Raw genomic sequence first — 19,029 nt, 5'->3', positions numbered from 1 at the left:
TGCCATGTTTTTTTTTAAATTTACATCCAGTGAAACTGGGAAGAACACAAAATTTCATGTGCCCTGATTAGAAACTGGGAAGGGAAGGGAAAATGGGAAGGGAAAGGAAAATGGGATGGAACAGGAAAGGAAAATAGGATGGGACGGGAAGGGAAAAAATCCCATGTAGCATAACTGGCTGCAGCCAAAGCAACAGCAAAGGGATACTGCAATGCTTCTGCTCATCCTACATAAGCATCGCTCCAGATGTACGTACAGTCACAACTGGCCCAGCAATTCACTTTTTTACCTTTTATTCTCCTGAAGGTAAAGGCTGAAAAACTCTGCAAGAGCTCCATTCCACCAGAAGATAAAAAGTCAGCAGAAAGCTCCATGAAAATACTTTTCCAATGCAGATGAGATAATGACTGTTTCCCCAAGAGTATCATATCCCAAGTCAAAGAGTAAAGAAACACTCTGTGAAGTGGGAGAGAAATTATTTTCAATATGAAACATTTTGTGATGATGCTTAGCCAGCCAATGACCAGAATGTCAAGTAAACAGATAAAAGACAACCACATATTCTTGGACAAGTCATATTTTTATTATAACCACTTTTCCCTTCTGCAAATAAACTCCTCTACAAGTTTATAAGAGAGAGTGAGGCAGGGAAATGCAAAGCAATAGTAAAGAAGCAATCCATGCCAATTTACAGGCAGCTGGGGCTAGCAGGTCAAGGACATCAGGAGTTTCTGGAGACAATTTTGGATGCTGGTTATAAACCTGAAAATGTCACAGGTTTCTTTTATGTCATATCAGTTGTCCACCTCTCCTGTTCTATTGTATGTAGAGCAGAAAAATGTTAGGACTGAAAGGTCCCTGAAAGAAAAAATGGTGATGGTACTGCCCCAGGGGATGCTGATGGAAAATTCCATGTGTTCCCTTGTCTACCTTTGCCCATTGCAAAAACTATCTCAAGTAAGACTTTACAACTTTGTGCAATTAATTTATTCCACATTAAGCTGAAAAATAAGAATCCATACTTATTCTGTACAGCACAATCCTCTGTTTATCCCCCAAAAATGTATTTAAGTTGATAGCCAGAGAGACTGTATAGCAACAAACATATGGACTGTTACAGACACATTATGAAGCCAATTATTTTGTGAAATAGCTAAGAACTTCAGGACTTTTTGGAAGTGAAGGAAAACAGCATGCAATTATAAATTAAGTGCCTAACTGTTGTCGACGGAAGGAAGACACAGACGCTCAATATGAGTGAACAATGAACTTCAACTTTAATGGATAGCTCAGTCGCCTTTTATCTAGTTTGAACATAATCAACTCATACATATTGCAAAAACTAAGCTCAGGATTGGCTAACATTTCCCGCTCTTTTCAGGTAGTTCCTCCTTCTTTTAGCCACCGTCCCGCCTTAGGGACTGTCCCCATCGCTCAAGGGCATCGTGTCCTTGAGCCTGATTGGCTCTCAGCCAGCTGTGTACGTGCCAGACTCATGTGAGTTGAGTACGGTACTTCACTAGCCCATTGCCTCTTAACTGCCCAACATCCACGTGTCCTATTTCACTTAACCATTCCTCCACAATTCCCCCGTTTTTATTTTGCGCTACAAATACCTTCTCTGTGAGTTGCTCTAGTTTCTTAGTTAGGCAGTTAAAGATTATACGTGCAGCAACTATAATCAATATAATTATAAGTAGAAAGCGAAGTCCCTCTTTAACTAACAAAACCCATCCACCCATGTTCCCAAAAACAGATTTAAGCCAACCTTCAAACCAACTATCTTGTACTACAATTTTTTGCATATGATCCCTTAACCATTTCAACTGGTCGTGAATTGACTAACCATGGTCGGAAAGATAAAAGCAACACATTCCTTCTACATCTTCACACCCATGTCCCTGAGCCAGCAGTAAGAAATCAATAGCGGCCCTATTTTGCAATACAGCATGTCTTAGACTCTCCATATATTGTGACATTTCAGAAAGAACTTGTGTTGTTACATTTGATTGTTTAACAGCCCAACAAGCAAGCTTATTAATGTTAGTCAAAGCGTGTGCAGTTCCCACACCAGGCACCAAAGAAGCAAAGAATCTTTCTGCTGGACCCCACAATTCTACATCATCATTACAGTCAGAACCCGAAGTTTTTAGTTCTCGTTTAATTCTTCTGCTCCTTGTCGAGTTCTGCCACGAGTGTAAATCTGGAGTGAAAAGTGTGAGTCGCCCTAGGTAACACGGTCCTCCAAAAGCATTGGCTGGTACTCCTTGCCATGCACGGTCTCCACAGATCAAAAACATGCCAGAGAGAAGCAGCACAGCCGCCGCTGCTTCCATGGTTACGTCAGACAGGCTGCAGGGTCCTGATGTCCGTCCCTCTGCTCTGTGCCGACTCGCCACACGGTGAACTCCAAGTGCAGCGCTGCTCGTGGCGGTGACTGAGGGGGGTGGGGAGGCTCCCATTGCCCCGTAGCCCCAAGGCAGCGTTATCATTCTCTCTGAAGGCGGCAGTGGGCAATGCCCAGCTCCAGCACTTCCCGGCAATCCCAGTCGCTCTGTAGCGGCAACAGCGACTCTCTGCTCAGCCTGATGTGTAGCTAAAGCGCTAGTGACTGTTCTCCAAGGCTTCAATAAATTTTTTAGCAGACTTAATATCATTAATAACATCACCAAACAATTTATCTCCAAATTTACGCCACTCTGTTTGTTCAAAAAACTGTATCAGGATTTGTAAAACAACCCTGCGCTACTGCATATGCTAATAACCCTGGCAAATCTTTTTCTACAATCTATATCTAAAATACTCCGCTTTTCTAAAAAGCATCTGAGCAAATTATACGCCGCTTGTTTTTCATACCTTTATATATACAGTTACAGCCTTTCCAAAGACCTCGGCGGCGCTTTTCCGGCGGGACCCTTTATAGGCTCATCCCGAGTGCGGGGACTCCCTTCCACCTTCTGAGCTGCGGGTGCGGGGACTCCTGTCCCTTTCACCTTTCAGACCTTGGCGACGCGTGACCGTCGGGATCCTCTCCCGGGTGCGGGGACTCCACGTCCCTTTCACCTTCCCGACGCGGGTGCGGGGATTCTTGTCCCTTCCACCTCCTGGGCTGCGTTGCAGGACCAGTTCCTCCCTTATTCCGTCGAACACGTGGCCCAGGATCACTGCCAGCAGTGTCCAAATCCCGTTCAGACTGTCCCTGTTCGGGCGCCAATTTGTTGTCGACGGAAGGAAGACACAGACGCTCAATATGAGTGAACAATGAACTTCAACTTTAATGGATAGCTCAGTCGCCTTTTATCTAGTTTGAACATAATCAACTCATACATATTGCAAAAACTAAGCTCAGGATTGGCTAACATTTCCCGCTCTTTTCAGGTAGTTCCTCCTTCTTTTAGCCACCGTCCCGCCTTAGGGACTGTCCCCATCGCTCAAGGGCATCGTGTCCTTGAGCCTGATTGGCTCTCAGCCAGCTGTGTACGTGCCAGACTCATGTGAGTTGAGTACGGTACTTCACTAGCCCATTGCCTCTTAACTGCCCAACATCCACGTGTCCTATTTCACTTAACCATTCCTCCACACCTAACTTATTTGAGATTATCATTTCAGGCAGGTTTGCTATGTTATAAAGTTTTTTGTACTTGCTTCTAAGACTGTGATTTATCTTGCACTCCATCATTTATTTTGTAATGGTACATCTCTCTTAGCAGAGCCTTCATTGATTTTCATTATTAGGATCATTACAAAGTTTTGATTTCATTTGTAACATTTGCATCTATTTACTTGAAATTTCTTTGAGCCAGTTAAACTATAGTTTATACAACCCTGTCATACAGTGGCAGAAAACTGGAAAATAGACTCTCGCAAATACTCCAGCTCATTAGCTTTGTTAGTAAGATGTCCTGAGAAGACCAATTTTAACTTATTCCTGGAATAGGTGCCATGAAGGACTTCATTCATCTGCAGCAAGCAGGTATTGACCATTCCTATCTGTCTATAATTCATTGCCTCATTTGACCACAGAAATGGAGATGGCCATGTTTGCTGCCCATGATTTCAGCCAGAAAAGTACATGTTAAAGTGATTACCTTGGACAGTAGAGTTTTTCAGTCTTCCTCCAGTTTTATTCTGGAAGTAGGCAGTTCCTGGTACGGGATTGCCGTTTGGTAGCTATGACTTTCAAAGTGACTTTTAGTTGGATCCAGGTTCAACAACCATGAAAAATTCTAAGATTTCAGTAACAGCCACAGAAATCTAGATTTTCACTGCCTATCAAATAAATGAGAAATCGTTACTAGAAAAAAAAAAAAAAATCAATTGGAAAAATATTATCCTCGAAGAACATTCTCAGCGGAGAAGCAAAGGGTAATTTGCCTTAAACTTGGGTAAAGCCTGTGGAAGTGATGTCCTTTTAAACACCTGCACCAGCTTGGTTTGCATTTCTTTGTGTCATTATCAACACCCTGAGCCTGGGAATGAGCTGGGTACAGTAATTACAACAAAGAGAATGCCGGAATAAAAAATAATAATAAAAAAAGCTGCAATAAAATGTCCTTAATGATTGATTACAAAATATTTCAGTAACAATAACATTAATTATTTTAGGATGTGCTGGAAAATGTAGGCATTCTGCGCAGTGACTGAAGGCAGCAGTCAAATAGCACAATACCCTCAATGACAGCCATTACGTCTTCACGACTTTTAATTACTTTGCCTGCTTTCACGATGTTTGCAAGGACTTTGGCTATCCGTGAGACTGCCACCCCGAAAACAAGCCCCCTGGCAGCTGGCAGCCAGCTCCGCATGAGCCAGCTCTTCTCTGTAGGAACAGGAATTTGTCTTGAGGTGTGGAAAAGTCTTTGTTGCTGCCTGCAGACATCTCCCAAGTCAATTCACACGGCGGGCCAGGAGGAGGGAAGATACAACAAGGCAGTGTGTGCGATGCAGCAGCTCAGCCCTTTCAGCATTAAATTCTGAGACAGAGTACGGTGAGGATGGAAGTGATGGATTAAGCGAGTGTTTTTGTGTCAGAGGTATTACCAGGAATAGTTTATGTCTGCTTTGCATCGCAGTTAGTGACAGAGAGTATTAGCACAAAGGTGAGTTAAGGAGCAAGTGCCCTAAACGTGCCTGGGGGACTGCTGGAGCGATGAAAGGGGCTGAGGCAATGCCTGTGGCCATGAGGCCACGGGGGGAGCGATCGTTCATCGATGTCAGGCTCTGAAGGGCTCCCCACGATGCTGCAGGGACGGGGTTCAATGAGGTCCTGTCCCTGGCACTTGGGTTATTCACTGTCTGAATGCAGCCCAGGAACGCCAGCCAGGGGCGAGGACCACGTCCTGCCTCGCGTTAGTAGAAATAAGCTGTAAGACGAAGTGTCCCGAGATGTACCCGATATTTTTGGAGGACACTGCGGCGGAGAGCTTAAACCGTGCTTGTCAGCACACACTGTTGAGAAAGGAGCTGTCAAAAAATGGATGTCCTCGGAAACGAAGCACTGCGTGAACGTTGATCATAATGATAATTATTTTGCGGTTTGAAGAGGGACATTTTTAACATCAGAGAGCTGTGAATAATGTTCCTTTCCCTGTCAGCTATCAGCAAAGGTCTCAACGAACCCAGGGTAGCACACGTCTGCCTGACAGGCTCTCCCTGCCTGGGAAACATTTCTCAGTAGCAATGAGCAAAATGCTACAGGACATCGTAAATGAAGACAGAAAAGGAACAAAATCTCACTGAAGAGATAAATCTTCTTCACGCCGATGTCGCACAACAAGGAAGAGGCCCAATCGGTCAAAACTGTGTGGTAATTTTTGTAAGTGGGTTTCTGCATCCAGCCAAGCTTCCTCTCCTGATATTTACCTGGTGAACCACCGCTGCTCCTTGCCTCTCGAGGCCTAGCAGCGCGCCTTTTATGCTGTGCTGTACTGCTCTCCTTCCCAATGGAGAAAGGCTTTCCGAAAGCTCCCTCCTTTTGCTAGGATAACATCCAAGTCTAAAAGCACTGGAAAAGGATTGGAAACCTCTGATTCCTTTATTTTTTCATTCTCCCGCTTTCCCTCTGCAATCTGTTGCCTGCCAAATGCACCAGTACTCCAGCACGGAGTCTGTGTCCAAAATTGCGTGGCAGGACCACCAGCCTCCAGGGCTGTGACATTAAAAAACAATGCGAACAGTACCAAAACCAACATAAAAGTAGTCCGTGTATAGTAATAGCCTGGGTAAGCAAAACCAGTATGAAAAGCCTTGGCTTTCCATGGGTTAAAATCACTGCTAGTGCCAGTGTGTGCGCAACCATTCAGCTTGGTTTCCAGACAGACGCAGTTGTTCCTCACGGCCGGGTGCTGTCAGGAGCACGCTGTGGGGATGCAGCCTGAAATGTGACAATCGACCGGGGTTGTTTCGCTGCTTAAGGCAGGTGACACTGCTTGTGTAAAGGTCTGGGAGAAATTCTGCCTCTGGACCTGGCCGATCGCTGGCACTGGCAGCGGGTCTCCCGAGTGAGCCCACGTGGAGAAGATGGATGCGAGGTGCGGTGCGGGCAGAGCATGAAACGACCCCGTGGAGTGCAGGATGAAGAAAAGCAGGGCTGAAATAAAGCTGAAGGTGACTATTTGGGCAAGATAGTCACCAAAGTGAAAAGCTTCCATAACGCCTGGCTGTAGTGCACACCTGGGAACAGGACTCTAGGATATGATATCCGCGTGGTGTTGCCATTAATACCAAAGCATGCACACACAATAGCAAGGTGCAGGCACACGTATAAATATTTCTGGGGAAATATTTTCAAATTCTGCTACATAGAATGAGGGTTTGTAAACCATTAATTCAGCTAAACTGGGTGGTCTCGTAGTCAGAGCTGGACTACTATGCACATGTGATATGTAACTCATTGCTCTTCAAATCTTTCAAAATAAAAAAAATAAGTAACCTTGAAAAAAACATATATTTTTGTGTAGCTCGTAAATTTTGTTTGTTGCTTTTTTGAAACTCCTTACATCTTCCTTTAAGCATGCTCCATGTGTTCCAGGAGCAAAGATCACTGTCAGATTTGATGGTGCCCTGTAGCAGAGGGCCACAGAAAAACAAACAAACAAAAAAACAGTTTACAATTTTTGTATATAATTTAAGAGCCACTTTGAACAATCAAAATGACTTAATACTCCTAAGCAATGAAGCCATAGTGAATATATAGGTTAAAATTAAAATAGGTCTAAATTTCTGAGAAAGGATGTATCAGTGCAGACCCTGAAAAGAACAAACTGAGAAGAAAGCACAGAAAGGAACGAAAATGAAGGGGTACATCCCCTTACCTGGAATGTGAGAGTCAGAAAATGATATCAATGATGAGAAATATAATGCGATTTTTTTGTTTGTTTGTTTCCAAAAAATTAACCACACGCCACTGTCAGGTATTTTCTGCATGTAACCCAAGTACCAGGAAAGTACTGAAACGAGAGCAAGCAGAGTTGGAGCAGCTCTGCGCAGGTCTGGCTGGGACAAGGAGGAAAAGGTCTTCCTGGGACACCATCTCACCACGTCACGTCCTACCTTCCTGAGCCGGCAGAGACGTCAGATAGCATCTCAGCAGCGAGTGCCACGGGACTTTTTGTTTCCTGCAAAGCGGTGCTCCCAATCCTCAGCAAAGGCCACTTCACTCCTCATCAGCTCCGCACCCAGCAGCGGGGCTTTAGAAGAACCGCGGTCACAGCTTCATCAAAATTGAGGTGAAAGGCAGTTTGATTTTTCTGAGAGTGAGTACAGAAAGTGCTCCTGGAAGTGGAGGCACAGTTCTGGGGGGAGACACAAGTCAGAGTGATAACATCGTGCTTTAACTCAGCTGCTTACCAGGCTATTTTACTAAGCTGCTTAATACAATCAAAAAAGGTGCCACTGAAAGCACCTTTCAGCATGAAAGCTATATATATATTTAGTGCTCTGCCCCCCAGTCACTGCTTACCAAAACACTGATTTTCAGACCTTGCACGTATGACTTTAATGGAAAACCAGAGCAGCACCCATTTATTTCACTGGACCACAATGTGAGCATGTATCTGCAGTATGCCCACAACATCAGCCCAGTACTGCAACCCCTTGGTGGGAAGGGTTTTAAAGCTGCCAAAACAGGTGCCCTGCTCCGTGTCTTCCTCAAGGTGTCAAGCATAACAATCACAGCTCATTAGGCACCTGACCTGCAGTGCTCAGACCCAGCCAACCCCAAATCACCCAATTTCTTCAGTGCCTGGTGGCCTGTTCCTTCCCCATCTGACTCCTGTGCTTCTTGGCAGAAATCTTCCCTCTGTGCCTTGAGGTTGAGTGGGAAGAGGAGGGTGTGCAGCCCTCAGTATCCCCCATTCATCCCAGTATCATCCAACCTGATGCTGGGAAGACTCCTGCAGCCCCCAGACCTCGTCTGGTGCCACCAGCAACTTTTGTGCCTGCAGCCATCAATGACACCGTGGTTCAGGTATTCAGAAATGGTCCTTCCTGCCAAACTTTGTGGCAGGGTAAGGTCTGTGTTATCCAGGGTTAATTAACACTTACAGGAGTCCAGGAAGCAGTAGTGTCATCGATGAAGAATTAGTGCAGTGGTGGGGTGGAAAGATTGTTAATTTTCAAAGCATGTTTACCATCAAAATTAAAACAAACGCAATTTTACCTACTGTGCGCTTTGAGATGGATTTTTTTTTTATTTGCATCTGAAGAATTAAGAAGTGCTCTTACATGCAGCAGGGATAAAAACGCATTTAGTACAGATGCTGAAAGAAAGCATATCAGTGAACTGCACAGTGATTACGTTGTACCCTTGGGCAATAAGGCTGTCATAAAATTTCAAAACAAGATGTGAGAATCTAGGACAGTTCTGCGCTTGGGTCACAGTATTTGCTTTGCAGTCACATCCTCTATTTCCTAGTTATAAATTAAACGGCAACATTTCTAGTATCAATTCACATGCTGTCACTGGAAATATGCACAAAAGCCTGACTAGATTTGGGAAGGAGAGAGGAGGATGTAATGGCAGGTGTTAGCTACAGGTCAACAGCAGTCATTGAACAAGGGAAATGGGGAACGTGAGCTCTTATGGCTTTGGTTCGAGCCAGAGCTCTTCAACTAGTTACCTGCTAGACACTGAATCAGGATTTTTGTGCCAGGGAAGCACAGGGCTACACAGGTTTCTTTTATTAATAAAGCAATTCAAGGCATGAGAGATGCACTAGAGGGAGGTCACCAAGAAGTCAATTCTAAACATCTAAATCTGAGCCATGCCCTGGAGAAGCCCATTCGCTCCTATCCTGCTCTCCTCTATTTTTACTTTACTTTTTTTTTGAAAAAAAAAAAAAATATAAAAGAGACAAAAAACTGAAAACCAAACAAAAACACTCGCCAAGGTCTTGACCCCATTCTAATGAGGAAGAGGAAGTTTTGAAGCCACAACGAACACCTGTGCAACGAGTGATTTATCTGCACAGCACAACCCAGAGTGCCTATACCAACACATTAGCGACAGCCTTTGGTGCAGATTCAATATTTTTGTTTTTAACAGAACAAATGCGATAGCAAAACACCAAATTTACGCACTGTAATGAAACAGCAGGTTTGTCCCAAGAGCTGAACCAACGTCTTGCTGTGGCCAAGGAGGAGAAAGCTCTGGCTCCTGCGCAGTGCCAGGGGCGGGCAGCGAGGTGCTGTCCCTGGGGACCCCTCCGGGCCACCCGCTGTGCACCACGGCCCTGCAGCGTCAGCAGAAATACAGCTCGTCCTCGAGCGGCGAGGATAATTTCCAAAGGTAATTGATGTCTTTTTAGCCTGGAACTGTCAAAGTGTATTGAGAATAATAGAGCCTGGCAAGCCGAAAGTTGAAAGAGAAATTGTGAGATTGATCCACTTCGGGGTCTGAATTTTAACACTAAGTTTGCACTGCGCTTTCACCAGGATGGTATCGAGCAAATATTTCCCTTTAAATAAAGGAACAAAGGAAAAATGTGCTAATGCTTACAGCAGAGAACAAAACACTCAAAATCCGGACTTCTCCCCTTAACTTTATCGGAATGGTTGAATCCCATTTCTCTTAACAGCTACAACGCGCCTGATAAGAGCAACGTGTTGGGAAGCGGAGGTCATCTAGAATGATAAAATCAAATCCATTTAACTGAAAATGCTTTTAAATCCATCTTATGCGCATGCTACCGCATTGCCAACTTCCCTGTACTGCAGAGGCAGATGGAGAGATCTGCAGTGAGAATTTAAAGGCCGAGGTGACTGAGAGCCTTGATTCATTTCAGAAGGGACAGGGAAAGCCACGGGAAGCCACAGAAGCTGGAGACCCCATCAAGAGCACAGGGACGTCTCGTTGAAGGCTCCTGCACATCAGCTGTGCAAAGCCTCGTGCAGGTATTTACCTAGGGAAAGGACCTGGTTTTCCAGGGCTGAACATCCCCCAGCTCGGTTTTTAGGCTGCGAAATGCACAGGCTTCCCTTCCTGTAAATCTCCTCTCTTTGTGAGCTGAAGCGATTTTAAAACCTCAGAGGCATTAAAACAAACAAAAAAACCTCACAAACAGCAGCAAACACTGAGCTAAAACAAAGCAATGAAAACTCTCACCGACCTCCGTGGGGCCGGGCTATTTACATGCACATCATCCGGGCAGCCTTCTGCTGCACCCAGCTTGCTCAGCTGAGCTTTAGGACCAGATTTATGTAAGGCAGAGAATTACACGGTGTGATATGGCTTAAGTAGTCAAACGGCTTCACCACAGAACCGAAATGGCACTACTTATATACACTTACCCTTTTTTTTTTTGCAAGTAAGAGATATTCATGCCCATGCCTATGTCATTATCCGAATCTAAACACAGCGGTTTGAGCTGTTAATTTGGATGGCCTAGTTTAGGTAAAGTTAAACAAACAAGCAAAAAATAGCGTGTAATCAGAAGTAGGCAATCTTGTACGTCAATTCAACAGGAAAATCAAGTAACACTTGCCAACACCAATTTCAGATGAACCTCACAAATTAGTCCCCGTTTATCCAGGCACCTTCCAGATATGAGCCTGTTTAAGGTGTCGTAGTGTTATTACGGATGAATATGAACAAATACGGACTGCTAATTTCCATGGGCTCTTGCAGAAAAGTACCAAACATCTCTGGTACTATGTCTGCTTTTTGCCTCCCCAACAGCTGCTACCCCAACAGCATGCACAAGAGCCAAAGAACTTTGCTTGTAGAAGTAGAGGCCAGAAAATAAACTATTTTTCATCCTGAGAAAAAAAAAAAAAAAAAATATATATATATATATATATATATATATGTATATATAAATTTATTTATTTATTTATTTATTTTTCCCAAGAAACACAAATTATCTGACGGTAACCTTGAACTTCTTCACTGACTGACACACTTAAAAAAAAAAAAAAATCAGGGCATGTATTTATATTTCTAAATAAAGAAATCGGAGCCTGGAGAAGAGAAAAGAAATAAAAGCATTAGTTTTTAGGGGACTGTTATCTAGAAAATTCATGTGGCATTTTCTGTAACACAAGCAAAACCCAGACCTCATTAGTGGGATTTCCTAATGAAAATATCTGTAATCCTGGAGCTTCCCTCCCTCCCATGTAGATATAAGAGTTGATATTCAAAACACAATTATTTATGGAGGAGCTGCAAGTTCAGTATTTCTAATTGTAAATGGAAAGAAGAATGCTTTTAGCTCATTCCTACAGAAGTCCTCATTTCAAGTCCTGGCATTTAGGCATCTGCATAGGATGGAGCCCATGCAGACACCCCCGGGTCGGCACCAGGCAGCCCAGACCACCCAGTGCTCCTTCCAGCAAGCTTTCTCTCTCAATAAATTCGGGGAAAATAGCTGGACACCAATTTCTAGGGAAGAACTAAAGGCAGAGGATGCTGCCTTCTCTGACAACACACAACAGACTGGTTAGGGCTTGTTCAGCTTCTGCAGCGACGTGTTAGAGGACTGCAAGCAGCTCCCAGACAAAAATGATGCAGCAGTGAGTTACTGGCTGACACACGCTGAATGCAGCCCGAATTTGAAGAGCTCCTCAGCTAAGCAAAGGCATGGCCACTGGCCCTGATGGACAAACCACATCCTCAGTGTTAAGTTGCCACCATCGATGGATGTCCCACACCTTGGTGGCACCTTGACTGTCACCTTCACCAAGGACTTGGTGATTCAGCTACTCCCAACTCCCTCCCCATTTTCTTCTTCTTCTTTTTTTTTTTTTCTTTCCATTTTTCTTGTATGATTCATACCATTTGGTCAAGTACTGTTTTTAAGTGCTTAAAGTTGCCTCACAAATCCTACCCTACGTCACAACTTCCCTCCCTGCACCAGCAGTTGCTGAGCCCAGGGAGGGTGCTGGCGAGATGGGGCTACCCCCCAGAAGAAAAAGTGGGGAAAAAGTAAGAGAATTTGAAATATTTCATAACACATATAATCCATTGAACTGTCAAAGCTAGTCTTCATGTGAAAAAAAGCACATTTTTAGTGCCGTAGATGAGGCATTAATTATTTTACAGATAATTTCTGACCCATCATCATAACGATTGAGCCAAGTGCTTGACAGACCATGATGAGCACTGGTAATTAAACGCTTTGGATGGCGCACTCACTCCTTCTTCAGTTCATTATAAATGAGAGAAACAGCTCTCTCGCAGAAATCCTGCAAAACAAATGAAATTTTAACCTAGAGAAGTATGTCACAATTTCGACTTCCCCGTCTGAAAGTAAATGCAGTGCTTCGGAAACGTAAATCTGCAGCTTCTTTGCACTACCCTCTCGCAGTAGCCTCTCTCCCCCACCGCCCTGGCCCTTCCCTCCCCTCTCCTGCACACACACGGTGGGTGCCCGCATCCTTCCCTGGCACACAGCGGCAGCCTGTGCTCTGCTTTGATTTTCCACTAGCTCTGCTCTTGCCTGAAGGTGCCTTCCTCTGCTCCATCATTTTGTTTTAAGAGAGAAGCGAAATGTAAGCGACATTCCTTTTATAGCTCGAGTACAGGTAAATTATCTGGTAAAATAGGTAAGTGCTCGGCTTGCTTCCCTTTGATTTTTCTTGCTGTGAAAATAAAACACGAGGGGTGTGCTGATTTATCCTGATCAGCACAGTGCAATAAAAGCATCATTTGATGCCGTATGTGCCAGCAAAGAGACTTGTCTGAAAACACCCCTCATGCAAATTCAGGATACCCTAAAAATCTGCCGCCCAACTGCACCCACTTTTTGCCCAGAAATAAAAATCCTCTGGCCCCAAACCTCCAGAGGCAAAGTCCTCGTGGCCTCTGGGCCGTGCCCAGGACTGGGGATGTGATTCCCAAATCCAGCGTGGAGCGGTTCCCTTGTTAAAATGTTCCCTCGTTAAATAACAGAAACCAAGGGGGAGGGTGGAAGGAGAAAGAGGAGGAAAAAAAAAAAAAAGAACATCTTAAATGCGAACATCAGTATTTAAAAAAAAAATAGGAGGCAGACAGGCGCTCGCTCCCGCGCAGGGCTTTGCGGTCACCGGTCACTTCCAATTAGATCGCACCCGCAGCTAATGGGCGCTGGCAGCTGGGAACAAGGAGCACTGGAGGAAAACAACTTCCCCGCTGAGGATCTTTTTGCCCGGGTACTCGGATGGCCTGCAGGAGGAGGAAACCTCCCCGCTGCAGCCTAGGTGGCCTTTTGCAGCTAACCCCCAGCCTTACTGGAACAGAGACCCCATCATGGCTGAGTCCTGGCTCACCACCACTCCCAGCTGACTTCTAATTCAGTATTGTTTACACGTGCTCCTACCTTGGACTGCGGATTAATTGCACGGACGACAGTCGCTTGTATTAAATAAAATCAAAATTCAGCTCTCGCCACCCAGGGATACCAGCGGTATTTTTGCCTGAGTAGCTCTTGAAAGAATATTAATTATCGGGGCAAATTGGATGTGTTCAATGATTATTTATTTAAAAACAAAAGCAAAACAAAACAGTGAAAACCACTTTATACTACAGTCCTGGATGAAGAGACATGGGTTTTATGGCAGGACATCTCCTTAGTGCCACCAACACCCCAGAAAAGCAATCTCACCCACTTCAGCAGAAGTTATTACATCCGTACCAGGAGAAATAACGTGATACAGAAATGATGCATGTGTGTGCTACGGGCATAAACGCACTGCTAGCTTGCAGTTTCTCCACCCTGAGGATGTTTAACACAAACCTCGGGCCAGCTTTCAGAGGTGCTTCACCCCTCTCCGTGCTTTATCGTGCTTTTCGGTTTCCTAATGGTCTTGGCTGCCCGTGTCAGATATTGCACTTGACAGGGAAGGTCTGGCACAAAACCCCTGTACAACCTGTCACAGCTTGGGCTCACCTCTGTATGGACCATCAGGTCGGTAATTAATGACAAAAACTGACCTTTTTTTAAAAAAAAATCTATTTCTAGTTTTCCCTAGTATATTTATTTTTTTTTTCTCTGAGCAATGAGTTAAAAATAATGTGCTGCAGCGAACAACACCAGCAAATATATCTGCCAACTGCACACAGTCATAAATACATGGGAAGAAGTTTATAGCCAGGACACTAAGGCACTACTGACAGCCAGATCTCAACATGAGTGTAAAAATAAATCAGAGCAGGCCTCCCTGCAATGACAGTGAGTAGAAGAAAACTATCTTACCTTTTGAGAGACTTTGATTTTTTTTTAATTTATGGTTGTGGATTTTTTTTTTTCTCTGAGATTTTGAGCACATGATCAAAATTCAGGAAAACACATATAATTTTGTGAGAAACAATAATTACAGATCAAGTGAGCTCTCTATTCGGCAATGACTTCTCTCCCTACAAGCACGCACTTCCCAAACCAACGTTCATAATGTTAAATTAAATGTTAATAAGCATTTTAAATTGCATAATTTATGCTAATCTAAAAAATATTTTGCCTAGACCGAAGCTGGTGGGGTTTCTTTACCTTGCAAATTGTTACACTTCTACATTAGTCATTTTTGATTCAACACAGCATGCGTGTCAAACTGTTTTAAAATGGTGTCTGGATACCTATTAATTTCCATAGGCTGTTTAATATTATTCTGCTATTTCCTTTTCTTTTTTTTTAGTTGAGACATTTTTTGTAGTTGCTCTTCCTCGGCTCTGTGCTGTCGCTGCAGCGATCCGTCATCACTTGTGGGAATGATGGAGAAAGAAATCTCTTTTTGAATTGGGATTACGGTGCTGAGGAAACATAAGCACAGCCATAAGAAAATCAACCCAGAGCATAGACATAAAACTTGGAAGAGCAGCGAACAGCAGGAACACACACAAAAAATGCCTTATCTATAGGAAAACAATGTCACATTTGATTTTGTCTATGCTCTCCCTCTGTGAAGGACTCCCTCCAATGCTGATGACACCCTCTATTCCCCTCTGATGGAAACTGGCAGAAGGCCACAGCTTTCAATAACAGCAAAACAAGCATCTTTTCAAGCATCTTTTCAAGCATCTGTTAAGCAGCCAGACCTCCTGGTCTGGAAATGCGTACAAGATTGATGATGCTTATTCTTGGTGATATAATTAATTAGGAGTACAGTTAGAAGCCCTGAGCTTTTTTTATATGACATGATGTGAGTAACTGGGCATTGCTCGCAGCGCAGACACCTCACAGGTGATAGGTGAGGCTCGGGGCAGCACTCACAAACTTTTGGGACCGAGCAGATGTTGTCCCAAAAGCTCTTGCAGAGGTGTTTGTCAGGAATCATTTGACAAAGAAAAAAAAAATCAAACATAATTTGGGTTTCTGGCACCTTCAGAAGAAAAAACGTATGAAAAACCTCATGGAAATAGGGTCTGTCAGGGAAGCTAAAGACCTGGAGAAGGCGCTGATATGGGCAGCTTATTAAAGCTGCCCTGAGCTCCAACTCAGAGGAGGCTTCGTAATAGTAATTAGCAAATAACACAAATTAAAAATAAGCTGTCTGTATAGAAAGTGAGGCTTTACCACTGAATCAGTAGCACTAATACACTATGCTCAATGTTCCTCCATTTAAGTTCCCCGGCCCCGTGACAGATTTTGGGCTGCAAATATTGAAGTTGAACAGCATAAAAGCCAAACTTTGCAATGAAAAGCTGAGTGAATGGCCAAAACAATGTGAATTCAACCCAAAACAGCAACATCTCACCACCTATAAGATCTCTACAAGCTTGGGATGGCAGACAGAGTTTGGGGAGCAATGAAACTCGGATGGTCAGCCTGGGTTTGGAAAACCATCCACTGTCAGGTTGCTCCACCAGGACGGCGTGAAGGCAAAATGCAAAACAGAACCATGTGGGGTTGCGTGGGCAGCAAACCTGAGCCTCACAAGGGGTCAGTGCATGTCCTCACAACACTTTGGTTTGGAACCAGCTCATTCAGATGTGGGATGAGTTATTTAATTCAGCAACTTTGCATTAAATTGCTAGAATACAATACCGCACACGCTGGAAATTAAAAAAAAAAAGTCTGTCGTTTGATAGAGAAACCTAATTTACAGTAATTATTCATGTCTACAGAACACATATGACAAAACTGAGGGAAATTAAAGATCCTATAAATAGGCTCCCCGTAGAACAGCTGGTTAGTGCCCAAGAACCACGTATTTATACTGATCCACGCATTTCTGCATCACCAAGATGGCAATTGCAAGCTTGAAATTCAGTTTAGATCCATGAAAAGTACAAACGTAGAAAAAGGAAATTGAAATGTCGAGCAGCTGGACCTCGCAGGTCCCATGACCACATTAATGCTGAAAGCCGGTGATCCAGGAAAACCCTGAGCATTTTGCTGTTCAAACTCACACGTGTGCTGAGTCTTTTTTGCATGGCATATTCTGAACGTGCCACAATCTGTTGCTTCATCACAAGGTACGGTGTAGATGCGTACTGAAAAATGCCTTACTGAGTGTGTGTGGAGTCAAGTGCCTATACAAGGAATGTGTAGGAACCTTACTAAAAAGAGGTGATTGTGAACAACCAGCATGGGACAGCTGGCACCAACCTTGCACGGAGCTCCTTGCCTGGAAGGGTCCCCAGAAAGGGGACCAGTTACAGGAGAGATGCTTAGTGAGAGGCAAAAAGGTGCAAACCTCCACTAGTCAATGAAGGAAGACGTTTTACGTTAAAACAAAACAAAACAAAAAACAAACAAACAAAAAAGTGTGCTCGGATATATGCATACGTATGCATACATGCACATGTATATTCTCAGATAAATGTGTAATTTAGAAACAATACTTGCTCCTTCTCATGTTTGCAGCCAATCCCACTCCCCCCCAAACATGAGATACTTGTTACCTTCAGGAGGTAAGTCTTTAGTCTTATTCATCCACCACAGACACATCTATATCCTCTTTCCACCACTTTTCTGTGCAAACAAAGACAGAGACCACAGGCGTCCATGGTAAAGAATAATACATGCATTAAGGCAAAACTGGATTTAAGAACATTTTACTGTCAGAATTTGTGGTATCACCAGAGACATCTGCAGTAATCATAAATGTCAATTACAGAAAGTGGCTTAAGAACTGACCTTTGCATTGAGCTTCCCGCTGCAAATAAATTTGATTAAAAAACAAGGAAGTGCTGCACACCAAAGCTTTTGTGGTATCGCATGGGACTGATGAGAATTGACATGTACACCTCTGGAAATTACCCTCTCGGTCCCAAGCTAAGTCTTAGAGAATTAGTATTAAGGGCTTCTCAATTTTATTAAGGGACTGCAAGTTAACTTCCAGTAAGTAAATACACGCCAACTTTCAAGAAGTAAAAATTGCCAGCCATTACAATGGCCAGTTCTCTCATACTATTTCCTTATGTTTTCCCACAGTTGGTTTTCTCATGCTATTTTCCCAAGTTTTCTCATACTGTTTAGAAACTTGACATCTCTAAATATTTATTATTATTTTTTCCAGGGCAATTTCTGTTGCCAAGTTGTGTATTGCTCCCAGAGGAGCGTGGTGTGGCAGCAGGATGACCCTGCAGCCGCTAAGCACAGGGCACTGCCCTGCTTCAACCTGCAGGCAGCTCTGCTCACTGCCCACACTGGGATGAGGAGAGAATCGGGAAGATAGCAGTGTGACCACACGTGGGTTGGGATAAGGATGTTTTACATCCCTTTGGGCAGCCTGGGCCCCTTGTCCTGGCTGTGTCCCCTCACCCCAACCCCTTGCAGGCAGGGCCGCACGAGGAGCTGGAAAGGCCTCGGCTCTGTGTGAATACCACTCTGCAACAACTGAACTGCAGTATGTCATCACCCCTATTTTCATCAAAAATACAAAAAAGAGTGCCATGTGATCTTCTACAAAGATTGTTAACTCCATCCCAGCCCAAACCAGAGCAATATTCATGCTGATTTTCCTGGTTTCTGTTGACTGGGCCATGGGAGCACTAGCACAGCTGACTCTGGATGTGGCTGTGCTTCACTTCACAAATTCTGTCAGAGATGTAAATCTGGCACCCAGAAATAAAGGCAGACACTACTTAGGAGTAACTGTACTGACCCAGAAAAGTCCGAGTGGAGGGACAAGAGTGAGGCTGATCCCTGCCCAGTGGCACTTTTCTCAAACGAAGACATGGTCTGTGGAAGACACAGAGGGATCACCTTTCCTGACAGCTCTCTTTTGGCATGCCTCAGCCCTCGTGAGTACGTGGGCATGACTAAGTGGGAATGATGTCACTTTGGGTAAAATTAAATAATCTTTTCCTGTATTTTCTCCTATTGAGCTCTTCTGCATCAGCTGAGCTGTGCTGCAAACAATGGCACAAGAAATGCATACTGCATTTGGATGGTCTGCTGTAATGCTGCTGGAGTATAAAGGAAGAAAATATATTGTAGGAAAAATAACAGCTTTCGCAGGATTGTTCATTGCTTAGAGACTGTAACTGAATTAGTTTCTGAATTTGCTGAAGTGTGTTTTTACAACACTTTGAGGAGGGTAATGATTCGTTCTGGCTGGGTTTTATACGAGTTAGCAGCCTAGAAGCTGTTAGATTGTAAAAATGGTGACAAT

This window comes from Netta rufina, assembly GCF_964035555.1.
Source record: "Netta rufina genome assembly, chromosome: 7".
Taxonomy (NCBI): domain Eukaryota; kingdom Metazoa; phylum Chordata; class Aves; order Anseriformes; family Anatidae; genus Netta; species Netta rufina.
This window is presented reverse-complemented; position numbering follows the sequence as displayed.